This window comes from Eschscholzia californica, unplaced genomic scaffold, assembly GCF_041429995.1.
Source record: "Eschscholzia californica isolate CP2 unplaced genomic scaffold, dmEscCali1.0.p SCAF_4, whole genome shotgun sequence".
Taxonomy (NCBI): domain Eukaryota; kingdom Viridiplantae; phylum Streptophyta; class Magnoliopsida; order Ranunculales; family Papaveraceae; genus Eschscholzia; species Eschscholzia californica.
The window spans coordinates 722589-727288 of NW_028238461.1; the positions used below are offsets into that span (position 1 = coordinate 722589).

Consider the following 4700-nt stretch of genomic DNA (forward strand, 5'->3'; position numbering starts at 1 on the left):
AAGCTCAAAAACTTATATAACTTATGATAGATCGTATACCTCTAGAATACCACACTTATCTTTAAAGAGTATCACTCTAAAAAATTAAAACTACAATAAGAGAATACCAAATGTAAAAAAAACTAAATAATCTAATAACATGTTTATTTTTTCATGTAACGTAAAGGGCATTTCCCCGCCCGTAGGGCGGGGTTTATGCCTAGTATATATATATATTGTATTCGATGACATAAAAGATATGCAATTGCTGGATTTTCCTATTTATATTAGATTCTTTTGAACTAAATGCAGCAATAAATTAAAAGCAGTGATTAGCTTCTTATGTTTTAACGCATTTCGACCATAAAAACCTGTGTAGATTAATGTTATCTTCGTTTGTGTACGTCTTATACAACGAAACCTATATCGGTTGGCAACAACCTTTGGCGTAAGTGTCATGAAATTGGATTTCATCCTCCAGGTCTCGGTTTTGTGACTTCACAAATCTTATAATCGCTTTCAAGTACCTTGAGCAATATAAAACAAAAAGATCGATATCTGTTAAGTTTCTTTCTCTTTAAACGTTTCTCTCTGGCAAGACTTGCGGGGAGAGTATACAGAAAATAAATGCATTGTCGAATAGAATTCAGAAAAGAAAATAATCCTAGTTAAACTCTAGAAACCACGGAAAACTCGTGTATGTCTTACCTTTCAAGTTAGGCACGGATTTATATTTATGACTATGAACATACAAAATTCAAGACTTAAAAAATACCAAGTGTTATAAGAGTTTGAGCCAAGATATATAATTTTCAAAGGTCATCATCAAAAAGCATATCTTAGTTAGTTTTTTTTTTGTTGAAGAATATCTTAGTTAGTTGAGCTGTTGAGTAGTATATATTCAAAGATCCCGATACTTGTTAACCTCAGATAGTCATAGTTGAGGGTGATTTGAAGACCAAATTCGGTGTAAACAAAATGTCAAAGAAAGTGGGTTCCACTCAATTCTAAAGTTTTTTGGAAGGAAGGGGCGGTTTTTATGTTTGTAAAGTCTAGGGAGGGATGTCTAATTTTACAAAAAATTCCTTTCACATCCCTAAAACATAGATGCTAATTATCAAGTATTGGTCTATAAATAGCAGCCAAGATAGGCTTGATTTCATCATAGAAGAAAGAAAGAGAAAGAGTGGAAGGAAAATGGCAAGTAAAGTAATGAAGTGGATTAGCTTCCTTTCTCTTATTGTCATCTTCTCTATCCTAATTCCTAACCTTGGTAAGTAATGGCTAGTCCTATAGTTCTTGCTCCATTAAAATTGTAACAACCTTAATTATATGGGGTATAATTTTTGTCATGGTTCAAATACTTTTGAAGCTAGTTAAAATAGCAAGTATAAAGGGATCTCGTTTTCGCAGGAAATACTGTGGAAGCTCAACTATGTGAAAGGGCTAGTCAGACGTGGTCATTTGCTTGTCGAAACACAGGAGGATGCGATAATCAGTGCAAAACATGGGAGAGCGCTTCAGCCGGAGCTTGTCACACACGAAACAATAAACAAATGTGTTTTTGTTACTTCAATAGTTGCAGTGCCCCTCAATTATGTGAAAGGGCTAGCCAAACATTTTCGGGTACGTGTGATAACACCCAAAGTTGCGAAACTCAGTGCAAGAGTAGGGAAAATGCATGGCACGGTGCTTGTCACGTAAGGGGCGGTAAACATATGTGTTTTTGCTACTTCAGGGGGTGTTAATCGTCGATAACTTAAGTGATTCATATAATCTAATTTGGTTATAAGTTTGTTAGCAAATAATAGTATTTCAAGATGATTGATCCGTCTTCTTGCAATTAAAATATATAAATAAGTTTCAAACAACTCATATTTGTCTTCAATTAAAAGAAAACTAGTAATATTTATCTTTTTTTTGTTGTTAAACTTAGTAATATTTATCTTGGTTATGTGTTCTTGTTTGTTTGTCTTAGTTTTATTGGGTCTGTTTGGTTCTTATGTACTATACAAGTGATTAATGAAATAAGTGTGTTTAATTAAGGAGTAAGTGCCATTAAATTTTGGATTGCAAACAACACTAAGACAAACTTCATCCTTAATCCTCGTTCAGTTCAGACGGTAATATTTTTATTTGTGATACGTACATGTTACGTCCAAACTAAGAATCATGCTAAGGTTTGCACAACTTTAGCAAAAATTTGACACCCAACTTATATCTTGTTGGGTGCTACCACGTGGACTGTTTTTCTAGGTTACTTGGAATGAGTTTAACCAAGAAAAATGTTAGGAGACAAGAAAAACCAAGCAGTCTCTGTGCAGAAATCTTATGTGGATTATCGTCATTTACGTTTTCGATGATTTTGGTTCACTAGAAATCGAATCACGACAAACCACATAAGATTTCTGCTCGAGATCTACCTTATTTTTCTTGTTCTCTATCATTACTCGATAGGAGAGAGAATTTATTGTTTTCATACAACTATAAATATTCATATTTATTTTTCCAAATTCATGCGGCCTATAAGAAATCGGTGATTGTGTTAGCACTTACATACAGAGCATAAATGAGGAAATTACAATGGTGCCAAGCTAGAGTTTATGAAATTTACCAATAATTAACAGACTCAAACTAAATTCATTAACATTCAAGTTAAAGAGTAAATCAAGGTTCACTCTTTGACCACAAATAAGTAGAAAAAGACCCATAAATTAATAAAACAGAATTCCCAAGCATAAAAATTTCATAATACAAAGAAACCCTTAATTAGTTCAAATCTCTATTCATCTTAGTTTAAATGGGTACTTCCCACTGCAAGAGCACATTTAAATTTGTGTCTTCTTGCTCATTGTTGCATCGCGCTTTAGTAGAACTTTAGTTCCTCCCATTCCTTTCCAATAAGATTTAGATTTTGATTTGGGTACGTAACGAGTACTTGATGCACCCGAAAAGGTTGCAAACCCAAGCGGAGGTATCAAGTAGTACCCGGTAAAATCGGGGTCGATCCACGAGACGGCAAGTGTAACTAAAATACAAGCTAAAGAGGATTAAAGTGACTAAAACCTAAATCGGAACAAATAATAGGAATTTTTGTATGAAAGGATGACTAACAAAATAAACAGAAACAGATAAAGTAAAGAGGGGAGTTTTAATTAGGCATTGACCAAAAAGAGATAGAAGAGAAATACGTAAACTTGAACTATTAACTAAAGATTCTTGGGAGACTAGGGTTTTATTCTAAATATGAGAGAGGTTAAGGATTCGGGAATCCATCGAGATATATTTGCGTCGATGCTTGTTCGGGTCGATTATCAAGTTTGAGTCTTCTCGACTCTAAATTAGATGCTCTAAGTGCTAGATATACCTAATGGTCATAACTAGTCAAAGGGTCATCATATTCCATTAATATCGAGTCTAGATCGGAAAGATCGATTAACAAGTAACTCTATGACATATGCTTGACATAAGACATGAAACAAGTTTAACCGATTAACCTAACATGATAGAGATATCAAACATACTAATCTAATCAAACAAACACATACATAAACATATCAAGATTTCATCCCTAGACCTCAACAAATTGATTAGCTACTCATGTTAAAGCAAACATTGAGATTCAAAGTTAAAGAGTAGACCACACACATGATTTTATACTTTTAGAACACTACAAATCTCAATTAAATTGATAAGAGTAACTTAACACAAGTTAATATGCTCTTGGAGTAATTGAATAAGATAAAGAACAAGTAGAAATGGAAAAAAAAAACAAGAGGGAAAGTTGAAGAAGATGAGGTTTTCCCAATTGGAAATTCGGTTTCCTTGCTGAGTCAAACAACCCCTTGAGAAAAGTGATTTCCCAGCTGAAACTTCTAGCCAAACGAGCTCCAATCCTCACTTCAATTTTCAGCCATAAACCACTTTCAAATCCAGCCAAAACCGCCCTTTAAAATCCCAAATCTACCTCTTAAATCTCACAAACCACCACCTTAAAACTACCACTTAAATTAATAAAACCGCCCTACCCAAACTACCAAGTCTCACAAACCACCACCTCCAACTTACCCGGACTGCCTCTCTCCCCTTTTCCCTGGTTCCGCCCTTCCGAAGATGATGCCGTGCTGCCCCCCACCTTTTTCTTTCTTTTTTTTTTTGTCTTTCACCAAAACCCTAATCCAATTTGACTTGGTCCTTCTTTGACTTGGGCTAAACTCTTCATGGGGGTGTTCATAAAATCTCTAATTACTCATCTTCTTTACACTCTTGGGCTTGGGTTTGGGTTGTTGCTTCTCATTAAGAAATCAAATTGGGTGCCCTCATCATTCTCTACATCTAGCTTTTAGCAAAGACCGAAATATCCATCGACTTCTTATGATCACCATTTCTTCATCAGAACTCCGATTTGATTCTCATCTTCACCGTTGGGTTCATCATTGACTCTACTTTCCATTGGTCCAAATGACCAATTTTCCCTTCAAGCGCCTTTCTTCCATTTTTATCCGGTTTTCTTGTTCAACTCCATAGATAGTATCTAATCAAAAGAAGTTTATAACTAATCAAAATAAAAGTATAAAATGGACTAACTCATTTAAATTAAGTGACATAAATGTGGTGAATTCACACCACATCAGTACTCTTAAATGTTACTACTCAATTAAAGTGAGGTTCACAGTACGATATTAAGTAAGACATGATATTAGAATGTGATGTTGTCCTCC

General features: G+C 34.5%; 1 long non-coding RNA gene across 1 annotated transcript; it reads left to right on the top strand.

Annotated features, from left to right (window-relative positions):
- Window positions 1–796: 796 nt before the first annotated feature.
- On the top strand, window positions 797–2024 carry LOC147541222 (uncharacterized). Its single transcript, XR_015223325.1, has 3 exons — window positions 797–1252; window positions 1393–1881; window positions 1916–2024. It is a non-coding gene; the product is annotated as an uncharacterized LOC147541222 (long non-coding RNA).
- The last annotated feature ends 2676 nt before the right edge of the window (window positions 2025–4700 follow it).